The sequence below is a fragment of the Equus przewalskii genome, chromosome 29 (genome assembly GCF_037783145.1).
Source record: "Equus przewalskii isolate Varuska chromosome 29, EquPr2, whole genome shotgun sequence".
NCBI lineage: Eukaryota > Metazoa > Chordata > Mammalia > Perissodactyla > Equidae > Equus > Equus przewalskii.
This window is the reverse complement of record NC_091859.1, coordinates 35459944-35472452: the sequence shown is the minus strand read 5'-3', so window position 1 is coordinate 35472452 and position 12509 is coordinate 35459944. Positions and strand designations below refer to the sequence as shown.

Below are 12509 nucleotides of genomic sequence, written 5' to 3'. Positions count from 1 at the left end.
AGGGCACCCAGTCCTTTGTTGGGGGAATTGTAGAAGGTCCAGGGGACAACATGAGACCTGACCTCAACTCCAGCCCCTGTGACCCCTGCCTGATCCTGGCTCGCGTCTCCCTTCCAGCAGACCCCTACGGGCAGGAGCACAAAGGCCCATGGCTGTCATTGTCTCCTGTAATCCTCTCACAGACTCCGAGTTGGGTATTATTCTCTCTGTTTCATAGATGAGAATTCTGAGGCCCTGCATGAGGATGTGGTAGGCCAATGTGCCCACACAGCCTCCGTCACATCACAAGAGCCCACATAACACCAAGTGCCTGCCTTTAAAGGACAGAACACACAAAAGCAAACAAAACACACACTGAGATAATTACAAAGGTACCCAAATGGGCTGGTGTGAGGACAGTGGAGGTCATGTTTAGAGTGGATTGGGCAGGCCTCTTTGAGGAGCTGACATTTAAGTTGAGAAGGTGCCTCTTGTAGAAAAGGTGTCTAGGCAGAGAGAACAGCAAGTGCAAAGGTCCTGGGGTCAGCTAAGATGACCAGAGCGAGAATTTGAACTCGAGCTTGAGTCTCTGCACCCAAAGACCATGCTTGGTCTCAGGAACCATGATTCCAGGTGCCACAGCTGACTGAGGAGGGAGCAGGCATCAGAAAGTCGGTGAAGAGCATGAAACATATGTGTTCAATCCCTTATGTGTGTGTGCAGGGCCAGAGAGGGGTCTCATGTTTTCTGAATCACAACTAGGCCAAACAGCATAAGGACGATTATTGCCCTGATTCATAAATTTACGTAAATGCAAAGGCTCACAAAGTATTAAAATTCAGCCCCACTTCCCAGTAGATTTAATAAATTATCTTTATTGAAAAGAATGACCTTTTAGGTGGACGAAAATATAAATTCAGAGCAAACATAAATGCCTGTGTTACAGAAGATGATCTGATTGGTTGCTTGCAATTAAGCCTTTCCCAGAAGATCTGGATTGCCTGAAATAATGGGACAACAAAAGAAGGTTTGGTTCAAGGGAGACTGGGTCATTTCTTGTGTGTGGAGGGAGGAGATGGAGGCCACTAGCGAAATGAACTTGTTCATTGGGCTTTCCCAGGTCCTGGGGGGTTGGGTGGTCGGTGGGAATCTCCCCTGTGACACTTTGTTTCACCACCTTTGCTCTGATTCCATGATAAAGATGATTTGCTGTCCAGCTGCTGTGTGCCATAACTTCTATAGCATGCCTTTAAGTAGAGATTAGGTTCCCTGTTTTACAGAGGAAGAAAACAGCTCCAGAGAGGTTAAAGAAAATCTTGACTGAAGCCACAAGCGAGCAGGGAGCTGGGACCGAGTTCTGCTTGATTTCCAAGGTTTCGCTGGGTCTACTCTGCTGGTTTCTTCTGAGGTGACTACCTGTGTCAAAATCCCCAGGGGGAGCTAATTAAGAATGCAGGCTCCTGGACAACCTCATATTCAGCTTGGACTCTCTAGGGTGTGGCCCAGGAAGTCCCAATCCAAAGGTAGCCTTACCCTGTGCTCAGCGTCGTCGTTGTGTGCCGCCTCCCCCGTTCCCTGAGCCCCCTGCACCTGCCTGCTTTGGTTTCTCAAGGATCTTAGATCCGAGATGGGCAGGTCTAAGGTGACAGGGACTCACCCCCAAGGTCTGCCTGCGCCATGTGGCCTATCTCTGTGGCGTACTGGGACCCTACGCCTCCCTTTGTCCCACCTCTTCCTAACATCAGCTTCACCCAGCTCTGGTCCTCAGGTATACCAGGCGCGGTCACACTTTCAGGTGACTGAATTGTGTGCCAACCCGGGTAGGGGGAGGAAGAAGGAGCTGGAGAGTGGGGAGTCTGAGCGGCCCCCCTTCCTCCAGGTAGGAAGAGCTGGTTTGCAGGGGTTGTGGCCACAGATACTATGACCCTTACCCCATTGGCTGAAGGAAACCAGAGCCTCCAGGTTTCACCAATAGAAAGGCAATATGCAAATATAGCCCCTCGTTAATTGGCTGATAGACAGATGCGTACCATTCATTCATGGGCTCTGTGCTTGGAGCTTTATCGCTGCTTGGAGGTAGAGGTTACGCATGAAAGCAATTATTGAGCTCCCACCTTGTGCTGAGTCCTGTGTCCGGGGATATAGGGGTGAGGAAGAGAGGCAAGGCACCGCCCTCGTGGAACTTGCATTCTAGTAGGCTAATAAACTCGCAAATGAACAATATACTTTCAAATCGGGGTAGTGCAGCGAAGACAATGCACCAGGGAGCTGTGAGGCGGCACCGTGACCAGCCCTGTGTGGGAATGTCCTAAGTGCTGCCGAGGAGGCGGGACCAGTTATCCTGGTGGTGGAGTGAGGGGTGAGAGACAGGAACTGGGGCCTTTGGTTCTATCCGCTTCTCTTTCCTTTCTCCCAAAGCTCACATCTTCAGGGCACCTGTCTTCCTCCCCCTCCCCTAGAACTCTGCACACTGGCGCTTTATCTGTCCCTGCCTCCCCTCGGGACAAGGACTCCAAGTGCAGCAGGAAAGGCCTGGAGAGGCTCCAAGAACGAACTTCCTTGTCTTTCTGCCAGAGCCGCAGCTGCTGGGAGCAGGGGGATAGGGTGCGTTTCCCACAGTCAGAGAATTCCGGAGCTGGAAGAAATCTTGGAGAGCATTTATCTAGTCCAGAGCTTTTCAATCTTTTTGTTTGTTTGTTTTTAAAGATTGGCACCTGAGCTAACATCTGCTGCCAATCTTTTTTTTTCCCTTTGTCTTCTCCCCAAAGCCCCCCAGTACACAGCTGGATATTCTGCAGGTGTGAGTGCCTCTGGCAGTGCTGTGTGGGACACCTCCCCAGCATGGCCTGATGAGCGGTGCCATGTCCGCGCCCAGGAACCGAACCGGCGAAACCCATGGCCGCCGAAGAGGGGCGCGCCAACTTAAACACTCTGCCACAGGGCCGGCCCCATCAATCCTTTTTTGACAGATAGCCAACGTGAGAAACGCACTTTACATTAGGACCAGGTGAACTCAAGTTTATGGAGACTGAAGTTTGTAAAAATTTGGAGACTTCTTAAAAAAAAGAAGAATATATAAAGACGCATGCAAAATTAAGTATTTATTTAGAGTGAGAAAATAAATTCCTACAAATTACAAACTTAAAAAAAAGCTGACAAACACCATAATGATACAATCAGAACAATAAGAAAATTTTATTTAACTACCTGACGTGCCACTATAATATATTTTTTCTACAATGCTAAGCTTCATGCTCTTCGTATGAGTGATTTTATTATATTTTCTATAAGGGGAAAGAAAAGTCAGACTTCTATCACGTTTGATCAGAAAATGTTTTTTATTATTTTAGGGAGGTTTTTCTCAGCTTCATAATCTGTTATTGGTAATGTCATGTAAATCTTAGATTTTTAATATTATCAAGTTTGAGAAGGCCAAATTTTTAATGTTGTTTCGTCAGGAGCTGCAGATTTTGTCAGATCAAAATGTGTTATGTGCTGAGACACAACCTCATGGGTCATGATATATAAAACATTCGATGTCACACACAGATGTACCTGCCGTTTACAATCTGCTGCAGGTTTGTGTCCTACAGCAGAGGTGTTCTGGCCAATTCTATTGCACGTGATTCCCAAAAAATAGGGGCCGGCCCCGTGGCTGAGTGGTTAAGTTCGTGCGCTCTGTTGCGGCGGCCCAGGGTTTCGCCGGTTTGAATCCCGGGTGCGGACATGGCGCCACTCATCAAGCCATGCTGAGGTCCCACATGCCACAACTAGAAGGACCCACAATTAAGAATATACAACTGTGTACTGGGGGGCTTTGGGGAGAAAAAGGAAAAAATAAAATCTTAAAAGAAAAAAGAAAATAGTATGTGGTGCATTTGTAATTGCGTATGCTGCGTCATTGATTGTCTTCCCAATGGTGGGGACTTCCGTCGTAACTAGGTGTTACTGGGAACTGAATCCTCCACTTGTTACTTTATGTGTCTGAGAATTGGAAGAATTTTCTACAGACTAGCTCCTGGCTCCACATGATGCACACTTTGGTTCTCCACTGCCAAAATTCTTCTGGTGTTGGGTGCCTAGGACATTTGTCATGATGACATAGGGATGTGACCTCTGTCCCTGCACCTTTCTGTCAGGACACCAGGTGAATCAGCAGAGCGGGTATGGGTGACAGGAGTACTTCCGGAAACCATTCCCTACACTGGGATGGCTGGCAGTCACCTAGCTGTTCCTAGAAGTGACCCTGGACCTTCTAACTATAACCCACTAAACCCAAACTAGATGTGTGTCCCACTCGACTTTCCGTTAGCTGGATCTCAGCTTAGTGGGACATTACAAAGAGAAAAGTGTTTTTCTGACATGGAACAATCTCCAAGATATACTGAGAAGAGAATAAAAGCAAGGTCTGGGGCAGCGTGTATGGCGGCTTTCACCTGCGTGGTCATAGAATCTCTGGAAGGAGGCAGGAGGAGGGTGTTCACCACCGGGAGCCCTGAGGACCGGGCTGAGGGGGAGCCTGGCTTTCCCCTGGAAAACCCTTTTGACCTTAGTGAAGTGTTTTTTTAATCATATGAATGTCTTAGTTTTTCATTTTTTTAGGCAGATGCTTAGCAATTGACAAACTATTTTTCTTCCTAATTTAGGTGGTTCTCTCAGTGGCCAGCAGGAGGAGGCAAATGATTTCTTTCTCCCGGAGAGAGGTTACCCCGACCGCAACCTCCTGAAAACAGGAGGCCATGCCCTGTGCCTGGAACCGGAACTCCAGACAGGGGTTGAAAGGAAAAGAAATGAAATAAGTTGCCATTATGAATTCCAGGAAAGCTCTAACTTTTTCTTTCTTTTTTTTTTAAAGATTGGTGCCTGAGCTAACAACTGTTGCCAATCTTTTTTTTTTTTTTTTGCTTTTTCTCCCCATCCCCACCCCCACTGTATATAGTTGTATATTTTAGTTGTAGGTCCCTCTATTTGTATCATGTGGGATACCGCCTCAGCATGGCTTGACGAGCGGTGCCATATCCGCGCTCAGGATCCAAACTGGCGAAACCCTGGGCTGCCCAAGCCAAGTGCATAAACTTAACCACTCAGCCATGGGGCAGGCCCCCAGCTCTAACTTTTTAAATAGCTTTATTGAGATATAATTCACATACCATACGATTCACGCATTTAAAGGGCACAATTCAACGTTTTCTGGTATATTACATTGTTAACTTTTAAAAATTGTAGCAAAAGATATATAACATGAAGTTTTCCATTTTAACCGTTAAGTGCACAATTCAGTGGCATTAATTACAGTCACAATGTTGTGCAACCATTACCGTCTATTTCCAAAACTTTTTCATCACCCCAAACAGAAACTCAGTACTCATAAGACAATAACTCCTCATTCCCCCTCCCCCCCGCCCCTGGGAACTTCTAATTTACTGTCTGTCTTTATGAATTTCTCTTGTAGATATTTCTTAAAAGTGGAATCATACAGTATTGGGCTTTTTGCATATTCTTTCTTTCACCGAGCATAATGTTTTCAAGATTCATCCACGTTGTCGCATGGATCAGCACTTCATTCCTTTTTAAGGCTGAATACTATTCCATTGTGTATCTATACCACATTTTGTTTACGTGTTCGTCTGTTAACGGGTTTTTCTATCTCCTGTCTGTTGTGAATGACGCTTCTATGAACACTGGTGTGCAAGTATCTGTTCGAGCCCCTGTTTTCACTTCCTTTCAATTCCACCTAGGAGTGAAAGTGCTGGCTCACATGGTGATTCCACATTTGGCTTTTTGAGGAACTGTCAAACTGTTTTCCATGATGGCTGCACTATTTGACATTCTCACCAGCAACGTCTGAGGGTGGAAACCTTGATTCTTAAAACCAAACAGGTGTCAGCTGCTTGCCAGGAAATGGGCAGACTCTGGTGAACTGATGGTGAGATCTCTTATTCTCTGCCAATCAACGCCTGTGGGCTGGGCGGAGGACATCGGGTGTGAAGCACAGGGAGGGAGGGGCCGGGGACCTCTAGAATTCTGCAGGGGAGAAGGGCGTGTAAGTCTGCGAGCAGGCCAGTGGAACTTCTGGGTGGGTGGTGAAGGCAGGAGGAGGTGACAGAGGGAGGAACCAGGACTCAGAGATCCCCAGACACTGAGCTGGAAGGTCACCACTGCCAGCCCCTCCTGCTGAGGTGGGGAGAGCGAGGGCTGGAGCTGTCTTGTGTCCAGTGGAGAGAATGACTATCTCCTGGGTGCCAGCTCTGCACAGCTCCCTGAGAACCTTACAGTAAGTCTAATGATGTAGGTGAGGGGCCTCTCAATGGCCCACACGTGGGAAACATTCAGCAAATGCCAGCCATTAGATATTAAACACAAAATAATAATAGTTGAGCACCTGCTATGTGCCAGATTCTGTAGACTGAGCCCATTACATATGTTCTCTCATTTAACCCTATGGCAATCCCGTGAAGTAGAGATCTTTAAAATTACTTTCCAGATGAAGAAACAGAGGCCACCTGGCCTGCCCAAGGTCACACAGCTAGTAGAAGGCAGAGTCAGGGCTTGAGGCTGATGTCATTCCACTGAGGCCCCAGCGCAGGTGGCAGGTCTGGACATGGAGCCACCATTCCCTCTGGTCTCCTCCAGCACCGTGCTGGCAGCCTATGGTCTCCCCAGGGCCCTCTGGGAGTTGGGGGGGGGGCGTCCATTACTGCTCTGCGTAGTGGGTCTCTGATGTTGTGAACTCGACCTGCAGGGGTATTATGGGATTGCCTAACCTAAAAAGGGAGGGCTGGCCTCTGATGACCTCGTGGGCCCCTGGAATCCTGCCTTATCTACTCTCTGATTCTGGAGTGTGAGTCCTGGAGGCTGGTAGATGGTGGTGGGCACAGCTGGGAGCTAGTGGGGGTGCTGTCAGCCCAGACTGGGACCAAGACCCAGCGTCTCTGTCTCCCGTCCTCTCCCATCCCCCTGCTGAGCAGCGCACGGTGCCCAGATGCCAAGGGTCTCAACGAATGCCGACTAATGGATGAGCATAATGCCAAGCACAGCCCTGCGGACAGATGGACGGACTTGGGCTCCCTGCCTTCAACCCGTGGGAATCCCTGGAAGCCTGATGTCGGGGGAGAGGGTTTCACCTCACTTTCTCCTGATTGTCCAGAATGCTCTTTCCGGAGCCCTGTGTTCAGCCCCTGGAGGTCATTGGGGTGTAGGAGGCAGCTGATCCCACCCTGCTTCTGCTACTACAGGACCTGGCAAGTCACTCCACCTCTCTGAGCTTCAGTGTCCTCATCTGTTCAATGGGTATAATAACACTTGGCGGATAGGTAAAGATCAAATGAAGCAGTATGCAAAGCACCTGGGATCCGACAAACACCAAATGGATGTCTGCTCTGTTTTTGTTTTTTTTTCTGGTCATCATGCATTAAGAAGGAGGGTGTGTATGATGTTGAATTTATTAACCAATGTAGCCCCAGGGCTTTGCACACAGTAGGTGGTCAATAAGAGCTTATTGAATACTGCTGTTGAATCAATTGACCGATTTGACCGGAGTGGCGAGAAGATGAGGAGAATTGAAACCATGATTTTTCTCAGACCTTCAAGGAAGAACTCGGTCGTTGAAATGAGGGCTGGCCTCCTGAAGCAGAGAAGGCTGTAGACGTCATAAGGATGGCCGGGCAGCCTATCCTGTGTGGCCCGGGGCAGAGCTGGGGCCAATTAGGAACAGGGAGGACATTATCCCCAGGGACAGATGTTAACTCAGTGAGAGGGAGGTCTTTCCAATGGCATGGGGGGTTCAAGGTGGTCCAGAGGCCTTGGGAGGAGGTGAGCTCCCCATGGCTGGGGACCTCCTCTGGTCCTTTACCACAGCAGGACAGATAAATGCTGCCCCCTCCTGCAGACACAAAGGTTGCCTGTCTGCCCTGAGGCAGATACCATGCTGCCCTTGGGTCTGCCAGGAGCTGGGAGTCGGGTGGGGCTGCTGGGTTGGGGTTGCAATTCAGATGTTGTTTCTGCTCCCCACAGATACCGCTATTTGGACAACTGTGATCAGGCCATCTATGTGTACCAGATTCATTGTCCACAGGAAGATTGGGTGGCCCAGGCCAGAGCTCAGGGCTGGCGTCTCCCTTCCCCCAGGAAGAGTGCTCCAGGACCACCCAAGTAACAGAAACAGCCTGCTTTACTTGTTTAATTTCTAGAGAGATGTTCTCTATGGAAAATGTTCCTCCTGCTGCATATAAGAAGCAGAACACAGAACATTATGGTCTCTTCTGTAAATCCACCTAGTGCCAAGTGTGTGTAGGTAGGTGTGACCCTGAGAAGGAGCCTCCCTGGTCCAAAGGGTCTGGATAATATGCTGAAGGGTATGTGGGGGGAATTGATGGCACTACGCATCACTAGATTGGAGCCCCCCAAAATACCCACCCTTCTGGGTTCTATGATGAGTGCTTCCTGCTGCTGATCCACCATCCAACCACCCATCCATTCATCCACCTTCTCACCCACCCACCCAGCCAACCACCTATTCACCTTTTCATCCTCCCATCCATCCACCCATCCATCCATCCATCTGTCCATCCATCCATCTATCCATCCACCCATCCATCCATCCATCCACCTATCCATCCATCCACCCATCCACTTCCTCGCTCACTCACCTAACCATCCAGTCACCTCTTCATCCTCCCATGCATCCATCCATGCATCCATTCATGCATCCATCCCTCTACCTGCCTTTGAGTTAAGACTGACATGAGAAGGTCCAGCCAAGAGCTGGGGGAGAGTTCTAGGTGGAGGGAACAGCAAGGACAAAGGCTTAAGGCTGGAATGAGCTTGGTGAATTCAAGGGCAGCGAGGTTACCTTGGCCAGGGAGCATGTGGGGTGAGATGAGGATGCAAAGTGGCCAGGGCCAGGTCAGGTGGGCCTCATCAGCCGAGAGGGGAGTGTGTATTCTGTTCTAAGTGCGAGAAGCCCCTGGAGGGTTTAGAGCGGGAGAGTGGGGTGTTGTCATTTACATTTTACAAAGACCCGATGGGTGGTGAAAGGATTGTGGGGCAGGAGGGGAGAAGCGGAGACAGCTGAGCGGTCCATCCCCTCCTCCTACTTCAGATTCCTTCCTCCCTCAAGGCCCCTCCCCAATTCCAGGTGAGATGAAGATGACCCAAGAGCTCCAGGGAACCTGGGGGGTCCTGGGGGGACGCCAGCTCAGAGTATAGGCGTGCTGCCAGGTGTTCAGGGTGAGGCCACAGAACCTGGCGATCAGGTTAAACGAGGAAGATCCCTGGGCTGAATGAGGCCAGGGCTCTGTGGAAGTCCCTTGCAGGGCAGATGGTTGGCTGGTCAGAGCTGCAGAAGCAGGGCTGGACATGTGCTCAGGCGGCCCAAATGTCCAAACAGGCCTAGTAATAATTTTTGATAACAGCAAATATTCATTTGGTACTGAACATGGGTTGGCACTGTGCTTTGCACTTCACATATATTCTCCCTTGAGATTCACATCTACCCTTCAGGGCGTGATGGTTACAGTTTCCATTTTACGGATGGACAAACTGAAGCCCAGAGAAGTTATGCGACTTGCCCAAGGTCACACAGCCAGGGAAAGGCCTCTGTATGCCTTAGGTTATCACACCTGAAGAAAGACGCTGGGAAAAGGAGGATTTTTGATCTCCTTGGAGATTGGAAAGCATAGGTCGTGAGCCCCAGCTCAGTCCAGGAGAGACAGGGCCCCTAACCTGCTGGTGGGAGCATCCGGCCCCCTTGAGGTGGTACATCTGTCTCTCACCAGCATCTTTCTTCTCCCCCTCCGTGCTCCGGTCCCAGGCTCCCCGGGGTCTGGGAGGATGGACATTGGCTTCCTAAGGAGACCTGTCCTCCAGGGACAGAGGGAGGAACGTGCTTGCCAGCCAGAGTCCAGGCTGTTGGAGGCCCATGGTGAGTTCACCCTGAGCTTCTGCTCTCTCCACCGTCCTTCTGGACTCTTGGCTTCATCATCTCAGGTGGAAGCTTGAACCACTTAGGAATTCTCCCTCAGAGAAAGGAAGGAACACCTTTACTCATTTAATTTCTGGCATCTACTGTGCACCCCACATGCTACATATGTTTATTTTTTAATTAAAGAAATATTTTAAATTCTTATAATCACCTTGTGAAGAAGGTACTATTAGCTCCCTTTCACAAATGAAGAAACTGAGGCTCGAAGTGACTTGCCATGGCCACTCAGCTTGTAGGTGACAGAGCCAGGCTGTGACATTTACCCATTTGATGCCAAAAGCTCGATGCTCGGCCCCTCCGCACCCCCCCCCCCCACCATCCCCCGAAGGGAGCGGTCACAGAGGGAGGAAGGGGCAAACATCACTGATGTGTCCATCTGTTGGTTCTTTGGAGGAGAATGACAGGAGAGGAGACAGGCAGGGACCTCACAGACCTCAGGACTGAAGACCCCCAAGAGCAGGAGGCCAGGGGGTGCCGGTCACCGAGGGTCGCGGGCTGATTCTCCATTAGGCACGGCAGGGACCATGCCTTGGGCCCAGGGCGCTTCAGGGGCCCACCGAAATGTTTTAATCTCTTGTAAAATCAGAATAAAATAAGCTTTTAGGTAGAAGAAGATGTCTGATATATTTATGCAATGCAGTCATAAAATATAATTCTATATATGTATGTTTATGTATATGTATATAAAATATATATAAAATATTTAATTAAAAAACTTTTTTTAAGATTGGCCCTGAGCTAACCTCTGTTGCCAATCTCCCTCTTTTTTTCCCCTCCCCAAAGCCCCAGTGCATAGTTGTATATCCTAGCTGTAAGTCTTTCTAGTTCTCCTATGTGGGACGCCGCCACAGCATGGCTTGATGAGTGGTGTGTCGGTCCGCACCCAGGATCTGAACCGGTGAACCCCGGGCTGCCAAAGCAGAGCATGTGAACTTAAGCACTATGCCACCGGGCTGGCCCCTATAATATTTTTTTTCCGTTTCTTTCCTTTTTTTTTTTTTAAAGATTGTCACCTGAGCTAACAACTGACGCCAATCTTCTTCTTTTTTTTTTTTTGCTTTTTCTCCCCAAAGCCCCCCAGTAATTAGTTGTATATTTTAGCTGTGGGTCCTTATAGTTGTGGCCTGTGGGATGCCACCTCAGCATGGCCTGATGAGCGGTGCCATGTCCGTGCCCAGGATCCAAACTGGAGAAACCCTGGGCCGCCAAAGCGGAGTGCGCAAACTTAACCACTCGGCCACGGGGCCAGCCCCTAGAATATTCTTTTAATGTAGGAAGGGGCCCATGAAGGCAGAAGTACCTCAGGCTCACAGAAATCATAAAGGGGCGCTGGGAGGTTGCAAGGAGAACATTCCCACAGGCCTGGGGGTCAGGCACAGCCGCCAGGTGGGGGTGAATTACCTCCCTCACAGCCCACACAGGCAGGTCACTGGGCTCCTGATACTAACGATAAATATTATCTGTTAACTATTAATGAAGTGCCAGGGTTTATCTACTTTAATCCTCACAAGACTTATTGTTCTCATTTTACAGAGGAGGAAACTGAACTCAGAGGGGTTAAGTAACTAGCCCTGAGGTCACACAGCTAGGAAGAGGAAGAATCAAGATTACAGTCCTGTACCATCCTCTAAATGACATTCGAGGACCCCCTCCTGCTCCAGGAGACTGGGACTTTCTGAAGCCTTCCATTGGGGTGTAATTAGTTGTTTTCTAGTTGTTTCCTGTGCTGGAGGTTGTCTTCTCACCTAGACTTGGTCTCTTTAAGGCCTGGCTGTATTTTATCCTTTTCTTCTATGGAGACCCTCAATCCTACACATTTGAATAAAGTCATACGTGCTTGTGTTACATGAGAGAGACTCTGTGTGATGGCTGCATAATAATTCATTTGTATTTTCATAGCATCAACTTGGCCAATCCTATATTATTGATGTTTCACTTTCCAACTCTACCCCAATGATGATGACGATGATGATTTTTGCTATTCAGTAAGTCAGTCAAATATTTATTAAGCACTTACTAAGTGCTGAGAACAACTTTCTGATTGTCTGGCTTGATTCAAAGGTAACATTTGGAATATTGGGCAGAACATCTCAAAACCTATGAGAAGTGGCCAAAGTCATAGTCAGGGGAAAATTCATAGCCTTAAATGCATTTATTAGTGAACAGAAAAGATGAAAAATTAATGAACTAAACATTCAACTCAACAAGCTAGGAAAAGAGCAACAAAATAAAAGAAAAAGTTAATAAGCATAAAGGCAGAAAATAATGATGGAAACAAAACCAAGAGCTGGTTCTTTAGAACAATTAATATGGCAGAATGTCTAGGGATGTTTTCAGACTGCAGATTCTTTATTCAGCAGGCCTGCACAAATATTATTTTTCCCATCAAGTTTTTGATAATAATTGATTGGCAAAGTGTATTAGTTACCTATTGCTGTGTAACATGTTAACCGAAACTTAGGGACTTAAAATAAGAAACACATTTCTCATGGTTCCTGTGGGTCAGGAATCCAGACAGGACTTTGCTGGGTTCCTCTGGCTCAGGGTC

At 48.4% G+C, this 12509-nt stretch overlaps 1 long non-coding RNA gene across 1 annotated transcript; it reads left to right on the top strand.

Moving 5' to 3' along the window:
* Window positions 1–9790: 9790 nt before the first annotated feature.
* On the top strand, window positions 9791–11806 carry LOC139080336 (uncharacterized). Its single transcript, XR_011534778.1, has 2 exons — window positions 9791–9901; window positions 11495–11806. It is a non-coding gene; the product is annotated as an uncharacterized lncRNA (long non-coding RNA).
* Window positions 11807–12509: the final 703 nt, after the last annotated feature.